The sequence below is a fragment of the Aphis gossypii genome, chromosome 2 (genome assembly GCF_020184175.1).
Source record: "Aphis gossypii isolate Hap1 chromosome 2, ASM2018417v2, whole genome shotgun sequence".
NCBI classification, from domain to species: domain Eukaryota; kingdom Metazoa; phylum Arthropoda; class Insecta; order Hemiptera; family Aphididae; genus Aphis; species Aphis gossypii.
Window position 1 is genome coordinate 81,133,041 of NC_065531.1, and position 16,854 is coordinate 81,149,894.

Consider the following 16,854-nt stretch of genomic DNA (forward strand, 5'->3'; position numbering starts at 1 on the left):
GTGTTTAAAGTTAAAATTTTTACGAAAAATCGTAACGATACAGATTTATCCTCAAAAGATTTTAAACGTTTGTTATTATTCAAAAATATAAGTCGTAAATATTTGAAAATTTCACCAGTTATATATATTGGCATTTTCTTTACGAATTTTCTAAAGATTGAATAATAATTTTATTGTATATGTTTTATAATATAATTTATAAAACATGTGAATAATGAATAATTAATTTTTAAGTAGGTGTATTTATTTTTAAATGTTGATGTCTATATGTTGGAATTTAATGTTTAAGAAAACAACAAATTTTACGTACTTTAGATTTTATTTCACTGAAAATTATTTGTTTAAAGATATGATTATGGCTATGATTATTCAAAAAATTATTGTAATTAACATCAATACATTATAATAGTATTTTTTAACTTATACAATTGTCTAAGTATAACAAACACTAGATATATAACACTATTAAGGATTAGTATATAAAGTTGAATTACTCAAGAACTACTCGTTTATATTTCGATTTAGACACATTAAATTGTTTTCCCAAAATTTATTTAATTGATTATTAATTATTGAAAAAAGGGCAGTTTTCATTTGTTAATATGCTCGTATCAACAGATGATAATCTTAAATGGTATCAATTTAAGCTTTAAGCATTTGAAAATACCTATATATTTTTTAAGTACCTAGGTATAATAAAATTATTCCTAAATTCAGAATATGAATAAATATATTATTCATGGATAAAAGGGAGAGAACAATAGTATTCTTGTGAATTAACTTGTGTTTATACATTATACTCTATTGTTTATAATTTTGCTTGTTTGGACTAATATAGGATGAGTAATAAATAATGATTGGATAGGTAGCCACTAAGTATTTTTTTTAAGTGGAAGTGTTCACTTTAATTTTTGTACTTAGAATGGTATAAAAACATTTTTAATTAAAATATGTTGTTGATATTTTAACACAATGATAGTATTTTATTGAATGTGTACCTATGAATTACGAAAAATCTTTAATAGCGGACAATGGACAATGGTGCATAAACATAATGTGAATTCTGACGTTTTAATTAAACACATCGATTTTGTCTGAAATTGTTTATGCACAAACTGAGTTACGGTAGTTATTCAACTAAAGTCAGGAAACAAATAAATGTATAAACATATATTATTATAATGCTGAAATACATAAAAATGTGGATAATTTTTGTCTTAGAATATTTTTTTCTTTTTATGTCGATGTATCATACACTTTTTTTTAACTACCGACTTTTAAAAATGTTACCACGAACACATATCAAAACTTTTTTTTATTCATTACTGTCGCAGAGCTGATATTCAAAATTTTATAAACTGGATTAATTTTATGTTGAAAGGTGTTAAATATAATAAATACATTATTTAGAAAGCAACATGATTATATCATAATAATGCAAAAATTGTACCTATATGAAACGATTTAAATTTTTTTCTTTTTTCCTTAATTGGGTATACACGTGAATGAGTATGGATTTAATTAATGCTCTTGAAAAAACTAACAAGTTCAATATTTTTACCCATCATATCTTGACCGTTATTTTAAAACAAGCACACAGATCGATATCTTGTGTACAGTCCAATTAGTAGCGTACTGGTCAACATATTATATTGATATGTCTTGTTTTCAACTCTGAGTAGTGACCACATATTGTGAAAAACCATTAACTCAGTACTTGTTAGACTAATATATCATATTATATTATACTATAACATGTGTTAGACAAATCGTAATATTCTTCTTTTTCAGTATTTTTTTCGTATTTACATTGTTAATATTTCTTGATATCAACTAAAAATAAAAGCTTCCAAGATAATATAAGTATTGTATTAAAAAGTTTTTATTTGAATGCATTTTTAATACGTATCTAATATATAGAAATCATATAAATTAATTTTTTTACTTGTGTAATGTGTATAATTAATAGGTATGTAAAATACGTATAATATTATAAGTATCGAGTTACATAACATGATGTTTTGAACGGAAATAATAAATTCCTAAGTTTATTTGAAAAACTTAGGTCCAATCTAATAAAAGTTTTATATAAAATGCAAATAAAGAAGGGGTAGTATTGTAGTACTAATGATTATCCCTTAAAATGAAGTGTTTGGTAATAGTTAACTGTTGTATAATATCAATGCTAGCTTTATTGTAGTATTACTTACCTATAATTTTGAAATTAATATGAGATATGCCTAGTTAACGAATATTAGACTTAAAATAAATTGAAATTGATTACTCGATGCATAGATAAATATTTATACATTTATGTTAAAGGTTTCATAGTTGAATAAATGGAATTGTTTATTTCTTTTTAATCATTTTTAGTCATGCATTTTTCTTGAATATTTTGAATTCAAAATATGTTTCACTTGTAACGTGTTTGTTTAATAATTAATAATATGTACATTATTATAATGTATGTATACTGTAACAGTAGCCGGTAGGTACTGAGATAATAAACTATGCCAAGTTTAGACACAGAGTAGAAGGAAGGTAATTGGAACATACATTACTTTGGTAGATAAGTTCAGGCCAAAGTTTATATAATATTTATGTTGTTAGAAAATTCTCTGCCTTGTCTAAGATAACTTTGGTTTCAAATGTTTTTTGGCAGTTCTTAGGATAGGATTGTGCATAATATATTTTAAAAAATCCTTAGAGTTTAATTTTAGCATAAAAATAATCAAATAAAAAAATTGAAAAGGAGTCTGTTTGTCATGGCAATAGACAACATAATATTATTTACTACGATATATTATAAGTGAGCAACAAAGTATTGGTGTCATAAAATATATTTTGAAATCGAAACTCAAACTCACACATAATATATAAATTACATTTTCATTTTTATGTTTTCAATGTGTCATGATACTGACTGATTGATAATAAAAACGGACCATTCGAATTCGACGTTTTATTTTTATCTGAACATAAATATTACGGCGAAATTCTCCAAGTGTACGGCTACTCTTTCAAAGTGGTATCCTTGATATCCTCTCTGAATTTTATTACAAAATGAACATTTTATAGTACAATATTTGTAAGAAGCTCGTGAATAGTTACGTCGTAACTTTAACAAGAAATGCTTAGTCAACTATTACTTTATTAGATTGATATTTAATATTATAATAAATATATTTTCAAAAATTATCTGATCAATGAAAAATATTAAAATATCTTTTTATAGTATTATAATATATAATCCATAAACTGGATAAGTCATTTAGCCGAATATGGTAAATATAGTATAGTAAACTAAAAATCATTGTCCTTGGTGTTTATTACGTCATATTATAGTGGTATAAAATAAGTCCATTTCTGCAGTTTTTCCACTAACTTATTGAGAATTTCACATAGAAAAAATTTTAATGTGTTATTAACCTTTGATTGGTTTGATAGTAATTTAAAAGCATATTATGCTTTAAAACACTTTTAGAGAATTGTTTCTACTTAAAATTGATACAAATGAAACATGAAACTCATTTCTCAGATTCTCAGAACCAAATACCATACATACAAACATACAGTAGGTATTAAATATTTTACAAATTTGATTAAAATATTAAAATATTTACAATATTCAACTCTATACATTTTATAAATTTATTATAATCATATTTCCATATTATTACTATGATATATTATTATTACATATTATTACCGCATTTATAAAAAATAATTTTGTTATAAATAAATATGAAATAAATTAAATCTATGAGAGTAACTTATTAAGCTAAGAGCCTATAAAGTATAAAACATCAATATATATTCATCTTTTAAAAAAGAATAAACTTCTAAGAATTACAATGGAGGGAAATGATTCCTCTTCAAAACGAGTCATGATAATTTCTTGAGAAATTCTGCTATAATATAGTATAATAACACGACGTGTTTATTGACCATAAAACTGTAATCATCAATTCAATGTTGCACAAAAATGTGAGTATATGTCGTAAATTGGTTGGTTTCGATATAGGCATGCTAATATACATGCGCTGTACATATAAACGAAGCGGTCATTTTATCGTTCCTTAAAGTTGTAACCCTAGTCTCGAACCGAATGAAAAAAAAATACATACATATATCCATTTTTCATTGGGGATTTATTATAACGACAGTCAACACTTTATATTGCTGATATCAAGTCCACTTTAAGACTACCCACCGAGAATTCACATCCCTCAGGAGTCACGTCGACTGAATTAATATCGAAATTCTGACCAGGAAGATTTGTTTGCCTCATAGAATAAGGTTAACGTCCCAATAGGATAACGCTAACACTAAACAAGACTATTGCTCATCGTTATAATATTGAATTGGAAAGAAATCACTGACCGAGTGGATGGATATTACATGTTATATTTAGAGGTGTACGGAAAAAAATGTTCCTTATTGTAAATTATGATCAGTGTTTAAATACATAAAAGTACATACATTAAGAGTTCTCAATTTTAATGATCACAGAACTAGGTCTGATATTTTAATGAAATATGTATGGGTATAATACTAAAAATCTATTTCGATAAATAATTTATTTATGATATTAACAATAAGTTTACTGTCAATAATAATTTTACATTCAAATACAACAAAAATATATAAAAGTATAAACAAATAGTGATGTAACCTACAAAATTGGATATAGGAATAATTTTTACAAGTTAAATAATATGAATTTAAAAAAAGTAGTAAATAATAAAAATATATAGTAATTAGCTACGTATTATAATTAGTTACCTATACGTGTTGATTTATTTATACATCATAAAGGTTAAAATTACTTTTGATGAATCGCTTTAAATAAAGCAATACATTCTACACCAATTTTATTTGGTAATGATATCATTGTATACTTAGCTATATATAATCTAAGTATAATGGGTAGATAAATAACTTAAATGAAAATGTGTTATGTTTAATTAGTTTGACCAAATTTAATAGTTATATTAGAATTTAGCTTAACTTGATCTTATAGAAATATTTTTGATTTAGCATCAAGTTATAATACAATTTTTTTTTATTTATATACTCATCATAGTTATAAATCTACAAATAGTTATATTTTAGCAAAAAAACTACACGTACATGTAATATGTATACACGTGTTAAAACATAATCTGTACACAGACAGTAGTTATGAACTCTTTGAATGATAAATGAACTCATTTAGTTTTAGTGAAATGTGTTCCTTACTCGAGTGGCTCTCAGAGCACATCATATCAACAAGGAAGAAATTATTTTTATAGCGGTTTTGAAAAAAAAGGATTTTTTAACATAAAAGGATATTTCTGCGTAAAACGAATGTCTTTATGTATACATATATAGTATTATATATAGTAGGTATGACATCTGGTTATTAAATATTAAAAGCTTCTGAAGCTTCTGTTTGATGGGCCGCAAATTACACAAGCTGTCAACCGTTTTGAAAAGTTATGTGCGGCGAAAAAAAGGGTCAAGTGAGTAACATTTTTAATCGTCAATCCTTCTAGTTTACAGCACAAGGAAAAACACATTTAGGGAGGAGCTGTAATATTTTTAAATTTTTATGGTGTGTCCTCGCCGTAATATAATGCATAGAAAAAGTAATAATAAAAAATATAAACATTACGTGAGTTCAGAGGAATAATTCTGAAAGTTTGTAGGTTACACCGGATATAAAGTGTGTCCGTTTTGTTTGGACAGGTTTACTGAGTCGTCGTTAGTATTCTACATAAGTATGGGGTTTTTACAACTTCTGTGCATTGGTTTCAAAACACTTCCTTTAGACATATGTATACGTGCTTCACCTCTGACTCTAAATTAGCTTTTATCTGCCAAATTAGTGTTCTCAGTTAGTACACTGATTAAACTTAGATATTCAATTTCAAGTTTTTAAATAATTTAATACCTTCAATGGTATAATCAAATTGTATGAGCTCATAGTTATGTTAGGCTTACTTTTTAAAAATTAGTAAATATAATTACTATATTTATTATTTTTTTATTTGAGTTAGGCCGAATAATTTGTAAAAATATGATTAAAATTAATTGTTTGTTCATTCAAATAAATTGCTGGAAATTAAATTTAACTGTAATTTGGTAATTATTTCATATTTTTTATCGCTCAACTAGAAAAGGTTTTTAATTTAAAAATACAATTATAAGGAACGTTATTTAATTTATGAAAAAGGTTTTGATGTGGACAAAACCTCAACAATTAATGATTCAGTATTCAAAATGTAACATCGTCATGACAAAAATATAAATTATTTATTTTATGTTTAATTTGTTTCATGACTGTGAGCATTTAATAATAATCATATGCCAACCATGAATAAATAATGAAAAAAAAACAATTTAATGTTGTTTCTTTTTAATATTATAATATTAAGACTTGACTAATTTGTGTCAAACTAATTAATTTTAAAAATAGGTAAATAAAAATAACATAATCTTTATAAATTATAATAGGAATAATATTATAATTGAGTATCTATAGGTAAGAATATAATGGATATTGTTACGCATTGACAACAATAACAAGTGTTATTTGTTAATATTAAGCTAAACATTAGTGTTATATGTATTAATTATTACACAATTCAGTTATTTATTTTAAAGTAGATTATTCTTTTTATGTCTGAAAAATAGTTCATTTGCTTTATACAGATTGTCTGGGATGTGAAATTTGAATGAGAATAATAAATTTAACTGTATTTTAGTATTACATTTTGGACATAATATAAGTTTGGTTTTTTCAATAAAAATTAAATGTTCTATATTAATTTTTTAAACGATATGTAAATTAAAAGGTTAATAATAATAGTAATTAAGTATTTAAACGTTGCTTCATCTTGAAATTGTAATACAATTCAAATTAAAAACTATTTTATACTTTTGTTTAATTAATAATAGATTTATTAATTGAAAATTTGGTTACAAAGTATTTTTTTATTAGACAATGGAATCTCTTTTTAACGGACTTGGAGGTTCTTTGTAATAAATTAATTTAGTAAAAATTTCGTTAAAAAGAAATAATACTTTTTTTAACTTAAAAACTTATTTTTAGTGTTCGAACTGCGAGATGTATGCAAATAATAATTTCTAATATGTTTGTATAATATTTATAGAAATAAATTAATTTAAACTATATTAAGTAAGTTCTGCTATCTTATTGAATAAATGTGTACTATTCTAACTTCAAAAATGCTCATACTTATTGGTGATTGTGTACTTTATGAATAATAATATGTAACAATACAATAGTTTTTAAACTTGTAGTATACAAAACAAAATTATTTCTTTAAATAGAAACGTTTTTAAATAAAAACTTAATGGTTCCATAAGATATCGTATATAGAGTTCCTTTAAATAGAAGTTTTTTAAGTAAAGGTGAATTTTTTTAGATCGAATAAATCAATAATTTAATTGGTTTTATAATGCTATTTTATTTATTAATTTTTTCTGTGAACACTTGTTTGGATTATAGTGTACAAAATGTTTCATGAAACCTATTGATTAGAAATTGAGTCTAGATGATAATTTAGACAGGTCAATGCATCTATTTTTAAATATTAATAACATAGAGGTAGTTTTTTCTCATTACTTTCTTTGGCGAAAGAAAAATGTATCTACCATCATCAAAAAATAAATAAAATATCAGCATGTGTGGTTGAATTCAACTTGCGTGAAGGTGAATAAAGGAAAGTGGATAGTGATAGGTATTTTACCCTTAATTCCAATCTAAATTATTTTGTCATTGTATACATTTTATACATAATACATATATAATATTATTATGTCAAGTAACAAAACAATGTTTTGTAGTATTACAATATGCTATTTAATAAGCATACATTTACGGCTATTATTATGAATGAATACAGTAGTGATGGTTAGAAGTTTATTTACTAGCATACTGATATAGCAATGATAGCAAAAACTATCGTTATTATTTTAAAGTTTATTTAGAGTCTTTAAAATCAAAAAAATATAATATATTATATGGATTTAATAACTTTGAAACGTAATGTACCGAGCACTAGTACAATATTAAATTTTATTTTATGGATCTGTTGGAGTATTATTAATATATTATGATCATTAATAGCTCTGCATTATATGTTTTATTAAATGCTACTACAATTATTGGTATAATCACCATACCATATTTGTTTGAAAATAAAAGCACATTTTAAGTCAAATATTATATATTTATACGTATCTATAGTATACTGTTTTTAAAAGATTAAAATATACGAAATGTCGAAACGAACCAGTTATTTTTCAGTTTTGTATTTTGTGTTTATGGAACTTTTATATTATATTTTATATCTACTATATATAGCATGATTATTTGGGAAATTAATTTTACTTATTTTTCGTAAGAAAAATAAAAAGTTGACAAATCTGTTGTATTTCTATGGGTCTATGGGTTATAATAAAATAATTGTTATTAATGCTCTTTATCAAACTTAATTTAATTTACAATTTAATCCTATTTATGGCAACTTGTTTGATAAAGTGTTATACGTCATAACATCTATTATTTGGATTTTCTCTTCAAAACAGAATGATTCATCAACGCTATACATAATATGTAAATAGTTTCATCTGCAGACGTTTACTGGACATGATAAATCACGAAAGTCGGAAAATTTTGAAATGCATCTCTATAGTAAAATGTTACAGGTAAATGCATTAAAGCAAGCCCAAAGGGCGAATTACCCCGGACGTTCCTATCTCGTTTAACGTTTAACGTCAAGGGCGTTTGCATTATGGAAACCCGGCAATCAATGTACACACAAAACGTTCAATTAAATATTAATTGATAGGTCCGAGGACTTTCCATTTGTGTTTTGTCAAAATCATCCATCGTCGTATGTATCTGCTGTTTTTGGTTTTTTACCCTTTTCAATTTTCTATACATTATGACATTTACACTTATTTCACATATTATTAAGTGTGACCTACTCGATAATTTTACCTTTATGATGTGGTTTAATTGACCATGGGTTTTTAATATGCATGAATATATAATATACATTATACAATGTTCCACAATGAGTTTTTAGGTACTAATTGCATGCGATGGAGTATTATACGGGATCCGTATTATACTACCGCCGTTTAAATTAGTAACCCCTCGTGATATGGAGCGTATGTTTGTATTTTGGTATTTTTTATTGGAATAAAAAAAGTCTTAGTATTTCCTATCGACATGATAAAATAACTAGCAACGTAATAATTTTCGATGGACAGTGCAGCTGTTACATAGCGTATTTCGATCGATATTTGTACTGGTCATCAGAAGCGGCAATCTAATTTAAAATTGTTATGTTTTACCATATTATTATGGCTAAACTCAAATAGATAATAATAATAAAAAAAAGGTTACAATAAAATATAACACTGAAACATTGCGTAATAGCAACAGTTAAATAATAGATACACCAGGTATAATTTTTTTTCAAACCTAAAGGAATAACAACTATACTGTAACCAGATAAATATTAATTTAATAAAGATTTTTAGTTTAAATGCTTAAAATTACTAGTTAAGCTTTAAAAGTCATGTATTTTACTGAATATTATATGTTGAAATTTGTAGACACAGATCTCACAATCCTCAATTGGCAATCGTATACGACACGTTCTTTTACAGTAAAAATAACTATTTACACTCACAATAAGACAAGCGACAATATAAAGTTTTCGAAACAAAAAGTAATTGCACAGTCCCATCGCCAAGATCAATTAATCTTTTATAGTTGCTTTTTCTGTTGTGTGACAACTGTAAAAGTAATTGCAATCATCTACCCTACCTGTTAAGAAAACTTCATTCTCAACTGACTTAAAAGCATCACAATGTCTACCCCTCGGCAGACGAACCCAATTTTAAATAAATATTTATGTATTTTATTCAAAGTCCACGTCTAACAATGTCACTGTGATTACTTCTTCGTAAGTTTTTCTTGAACTCACAAAAAAAAAAAAACAGATTTTTATAAATTACCGATGAAACAGTGATAACCCAACGGAGTTGAGTTAGCAAAAAAAAAAAAATATTCACTCGTTATTCTCGTTTTGTCAGCTCCCAAAGCACCGATAAAAGTTGATTAGTTTTTATAACAGGTCATTGGAGACGGTTCTTGGCTCTAGCTATAAGGGTAATTGGCATCGAATGACATGGACTAATAGGTTCCAATTACTGATTCTATAATAATTATAGACATTAGGAGGATACCGTATAAATTATGTACTCTGTGGCCCATACTCCCATAATATATTATTTATTTATTCTTAGATTTTTCAATTTTAACGGATTCAATGTAATTTCTATAAGAAGGACTTATATTTTATAAATGATTGTTATATAGCTAATTTAAATACGTATGCCCAGCAATAATATAATATGTGTATAATTTACAAGTATATCGGAAGAAATAATAGATATTCGTTTAATTATATCTAGCTTAACATTAATTTTTTATACTCATAACTGTAAGCGACGTAAAATTCGATTTGAGTATTTACAAAAAAATTAAAATGAGGAGCATTTTAATTTTACACATAGTTTAAGGTTTAAGGAAATATAATAAGAGGTACATTATTCTTGATAATTTGTAGGTCTGTCGAACATTGATTTTTGTATTATCTTACTAACATGTTAAATCTCTTAAAGTTTTTATTGATTACGCTTCAATGATATTATTGTTTAAATTGATTACATTTAATACAATAAGTGTAGTAGATGTACTGTAAATAAGTATTAAAAAACAAATCACATAATTTTGTTTATAATAAATTCTAATTGAATACAAATTATTTTAATAAATTCCGCACGTATGAAAATTTACATTGTGGACCTCTATATCAACATATTATTAATAAAAATACAACGGACAAACACAAAAATATTATTTATTTATTATTTTGAATTCGTTTCGAGGTTCCCCTATTCTCACCTCGAGAAAATGTGAGAACCAAATCACGTCTTAAATATTTATTGATTTATAATATCTTTGTTATTATATAAAATATATTATAATGTATGTTAACATTTCAAGTATTAATAATTGTTATTAAGCAACATAATATTATAATTTATAAATCGTGTTTTCATGATTTTTGTTTGGAATAATTTATGCTACAATAAATACCTTTTAACATGTTAGGTTAGTAAAGAACTTGTATTGTATGTGATACTCGTATTCTTAATAAGGATTGCAAGAAAATAATTATTTCCTGCATTAAAGCTAGAGAATTTTTTTTTTTTTTAATGATAAGGTTTTTACCATTGTCATTTACTCGCTTGAAAAAGGCGAACACTTACGCATATTTTTTAGCGATATATCACTGATTTAGTTTGATCATTGCGATCAACGAAATGATAAAGTTCTGTTGCAACTTGCAATACCTGTATAGTGGTAACGTTTTGCAAGGAGAAGTTTCATATTATTACGCATAGGTAGTAGGCACCTTCCTTGACTGTACTTGGTATCGCTGTTAATCCAACGTCTTTAACTCTGTTTAATTTAACCGTTTGTGCGCGCGTGCGGTCGTGTTCGGCGGAGATAAAGATAATCGTAACCATTCTCTGCGCCATCTCCCGTTTATTGCGGAAAACCTACCGTCATCGACAGTTCTCATTGTTTCGGCGGCCACAAAACGACACCCGGGGGAGTGCACGCTTGCTCTGCGGTTGGCTCCGGTCCAGTCTACGACCGTTATCGTTTGAATGATCACGTTTACCGCGTGTTCTGTGCTGTATGTGTGGTGCTTTTCCGAGAAAATGATCTTCACGTATGCGAGCGAAGAGGACACTGCGAGGAAATATTGTGTCAATGTTACAGCAACTTCTACGTATATACTCTTATTTAATATTATATAGTGTGCAGTGGTGGCGGTGGAAAGGAATTGGTAAAATATAGTGCGGACGAGGAGAAATAATTAAATCGATTCGTGCGCCAAACGATATTTCATTCGGTCGGACCCCGTCGCGACATTTTTATATTTATATTATTAGGTATTTTATTTTATTTTTTTATCTTTCGTTCTCAAATAAATCGTATAGACGATATTGTTGTCTCCTTTGCGTATATTTTATAGGCGTGTATATTAAAAACGATCATATAATATAAATTGTAAATTTACGACACTTTATGGTTACTATAACCATTATATTAAATAGGTACGAAATATTTTAAAATTTTGGCATTTGGTAGACTTTTGTAAAATGTTGATTTAACATCCGATTTCAAATTGTTTTTTTGCGCATAATTTGATTTATAATTTTTTGAAACATTTATTTATCTATTAGCTTTTGATATTTATTTTTTGTGGTTTTTTACATGTATTAATATATAATAGTTAATACCATATTAATAGAAACATAAATTACGAAATGAAAGATAATATTTTTATCTTCTTAAGAAGCGTATTTAGAAAAGCTCCTTATATCTTATTAAAAGCTTTTTGCTTAAAATAATATTTCACCTCAAACGAATATTTTTTAATAAGCAAGACTTATAATTAAAAAAAAAAAAACCAAACATTTATACTATTATTAATATTTTTGATTATTTTAATGTGAAAATTGCTCATAATTTATATATATATATATATATGATACAACTTACTTGGTTATTTTAAGAAACTGTTCACATTTATTTTTTATACTTTAAATATAATTTAATGTATATTGATATAGTAAGTTAAATACTTTTATACGTTATTAAAAGTTAAAACAAATATGGTACACAATAAATAATAATCTACTTCAATAAATTGTTGTTTGTAAGAGTAGGTAAAACATATTATTTTTTAACTTAGAAAATTATTATTAATTTTTAGTCTGGTAGTTAAAGGAAATTTTATTTAACAATTGAAAGTATTGGTTTAATCTTAATATAAAAACTGAGTAAAATTTTTAAAGTAAAAAAGAAAATTGTAAGTTTAAAGTTAAGTTAATATAGCGATGGAAAAATATATAAAATGTTTACAAATTGTTAATTAATATATGTAATTTGCAATTATCTTAATCAACAATTTTATTTATAGGAAAGAACACAAAGAAATGAGTTCATTAGTTGGCTGAATAAATAAGAGAAAAGATATCTCCGAATTTAACTTTGATATCAAAATGTCTGAAAAAAGCTACAGGTATTTAAATTAGTATTTTTACTAGTATAATAAATATGTATATTTAAATTTAAATTAATTAATTTAATGAATTTAAGAATGTGCACAAATGTGTCCTAATATTTGAAAAATTATAATTTATGTAAGATACAAAACTAAGTGCTATAATAATATATTACAATATCTTAACTGTAGTAAGTTCTACATCATTTTACTGTTATAGTAAAATTTTTATATTATACAAAGTGCACGGTAATCTATGAATATATAAGTAATTCGATAAGTATTTCGATTGTTGTTTTAAAAGAAATTTCTATTATTATACTGTGAAAAAACTTAGTGTAAATTATCAATATTTATAAAGTATTTTCAAAAACTTAAATAAAAAACCGGAAATATTAATATTTATTTAAAACTTTTACAAATAAAAATAATGGGCCTCACTGAATTTTACAACATAAATATTCAAATGTTGTAATAACAATAAAAACTAATAAAATTCTATACCATAATGGTTATGAAAAAACTGGTTTAAACCTGGTTATATATGGCACATGTAAGTGGGACAAGGTATTATGAAAAGCTCATTTTGAAATCTTGTCATATCTTCTGTACCAGATTATTATAAGGCTATATAGACGCATAATACGTATTTACTTGTACGAAACTATAGTTTATTAGACCCTGGTAAAATAATACACGATAGCTATTAATATTGTGAACTTAAATTTGTTATATAAATGATATAATTTGTATCATTTTACCTATATAAAATAAAATAATATTTAGTTTTAAACAACATCGATTTTGTTTTATTGTTTATTAATATGTTTTACTTAATTTAAGGTAATTTATAAAAGTAATATAATAAAAAAGTTTGATTAAGATGTGATTTTAAAATGATAAAATTTATTAAAGGGTATAATGTCAAGTTGAAAACATTGAATTTGATATAAATTTTAGTTTTCAATTAAACTAATAAGTATTTAAAAAAAAAAATAATAAATAAAAATATTTTGCAAATAAACAAATATAACAGAATAGAGTATAAACCATCGAGTGTTGATAATTAATATATTTTTTAGTATAGTTTGATTGATTCTGGTGTCTGAAAAGTATTAAAACAAATACATTTGTATTAAATTTATAACAAATAATAAAAGTTAACAATAAATAATACATATAAGTTGACAGATTTATATTGTATATATAGTTAATACATACAAATACATTACAAAGATAGTTACGTAAATAGTGTCATCGATATATTTTAAGTTATTATCAGTGCGTCACCTAGACTTCTGAGTAAGTGGGTACTTAAGTTTAGACAGAGAAAAATGGCAGTCAAAACGATAAATTTACATATATATTTAACACATTTTTCAGAGGTGATCATTTAGAATTAGGGAAAACTCGAGGTTTTTATTCAAAGTAATGAATTATTTTTGGTAAAACTAACTTATTAAATTATTTGAATTAATGAAACTCGTGAAGTAAAAATATTATAACAAAATCATTATTACTTAACTTCAATATTAACATGTATGATTCGCACTGAGCATACTCACCTCAATTTTTTTTAAATGTAAATTTATTCAGATATTGATTTTTGGATTTTTGTAAGTAGTTTTAAGTTATTAAAAGGTATAAATTAAGGTTATTTAATAATTCTTAAATATCGGTTTATAAAAATATTAAATAAATGTAACATTTGATCATTTTGAAAATTTTTTTGAAATTTTAAAATATTTATTAAATATTAATTAAGTTGGTAATAATATTTTAAGATCATCAAAGACACTTTATTGTTCAAGCTCTCAATCGACCTATCATCGACTCTATAAATAGATAAAATGGTATAAAAATCTAAATATTTGAAAATGTGATCCTAAAGTAGGTATACTTTAAAATTTCAAAAAGTATAATTTAAATAATATATTACTAAAAAAAAGTGAGAGTGAGCATACTTGGTGAATTTCTTTGGATAATTTATTTTTTGGAATGTAAATAAATACATAACCATAATTTAAATATAAAGACGACCATTGAGTTAATTTACTGTAAAATCTGTCCATACTGTGTACTATATATCGATATAAATTTAGTCTTTAAGAATCTAACTGACTTGCTGTAATAATTAAAACAAGAGACAAAAATCTACCTTTGTAGATATACATTTTTTGCCAATACTTACGTATATAATATAATAAGTTAAAATATACTTATTTACACATTATAGAAAAACTCAATATATAATAATTACAACCAGTTATCATTTTTAATTATTGTTGAATTTGTCCTAACCTGTTGAAATTTTTTAATTTTTGTGTTAATAATATAAAATTAATACCTAATTATAAAAAATAGCATGAATGTTTATTAAATATTTTAAAAATAATAAGTAATTTAAAACTACATACCTATCATATTAAATAATACGTTTAAATCATTGTAAATATTATTATCATATAAATATTTGACTAACAAGTGTTTGTACAGTGTTTTTATTGGCTTCGCTGTTCTATGTTATATTCTGCACTACAGTATTAGTTAGAAATGTAACACATAATGAAGAATATTATATGTTTTAAATATTTATTATGTATAAAGAAAGGGTTTATTAACAAGTAATTTGATTAAACATATAGTTTTTGGTATGAATATTTCAATATTTAAAATAAAACATTAATATCATTATATTATTATGGGTAAGATATTCAAAATATTTCAGTAATCTTGGTAAATATTTGTTATAATTTGTTGTTTTTTATAATATTTATGTTGACAATTTTAATTTATGGTTTCTTATATTATGATTATATTCAAATATTTAGAATTGTTGTCGTCAAGACAACTATTTATCAGAATCTTTTTTGGAATTCAATTATTGGTTATTGCAAGAATAATGCACAGTCTAGTTTGTCTTTGTATCTTATACAAAAGTTTTCAGGTTTGCTTATATTCTACTAAGTTTAGCACAGCTGATGGTAATTTAACTAATTTTCCGTCGTTGAATTTTTTTTTTAGTCTTTGAGCCTTGTTCTTAATGTCCAATGTAATTATCACAATGTGAAAAATGAAACAATTTCCTTTGGTCACGTTTTATTGACATAATATATTATACGTAATATACATAATGTTAGCCTAATATTGTCCATTAGATACATTCGATGAAATTAAAAAAATCACGAGTTTTAGGTGGTGAAATATGAAAATACGTTTAAGAAGTTTAAGCTTTGACAGTATAATTCTAGGATCTAATTAAAAAATAATACATATTAAATTAAAAAATATCATTGGAATATTTTCAATCACTTCGGATAGGTATAATAAAAAAGTAAAAATTCTAATCCTGAAAAAATTACTAATGTACTTACTGTAAATAATTTTAATTTAACCATTGAGTATTTATCCCAATTATATTAATATTTAAAAATGTGGCTACTGTTAATAATTTGATAATTATTGAAAATTTGAAATCTACTTTTTTTTTTTTTTATACATTTTTATATTTAGTAAAAGCCTTAACTATATGGGTTTTTATCTTACATTAATCTAAATATAATATAGAAATTAAGTAGTATTTTTGGCTATTACTAAATGGAACAGCTATTATTTGTATTATTAAAGTTCTCCATTTACAAGTTGTAATAGCCAGTAGGTTCTTATACAAAGAATTTTCTAA

General features: G+C 24.4%; 1 protein-coding gene across 6 annotated transcripts in view; it reads left to right on the forward strand.

Moving 5' to 3' along the window:
* LOC114121361 (cGMP-specific 3',5'-cyclic phosphodiesterase) overlaps positions 1-16,854 on the forward strand; it is an 83,026-nt gene that overhangs the window by 5,849 nt on the left and 60,323 nt on the right. For 3 of the 6 annotated variants that reach the window (XM_027983655.2, XM_027983656.2, XM_027983660.2), the window contains exon 2: positions 13,089-13,190. The exons of 2 other annotated variants lie outside the window; for them this stretch is intronic. The gene's annotated coding sequence lies outside the window, so the exon portion shown is untranslated. Of the gene's footprint in view, positions 1-11,919; positions 12,055-13,088; positions 13,191-16,854 lie in introns of those variants that run through there. One more of the 6 variants, XM_050199268.1, reaches the window with a different exon arrangement.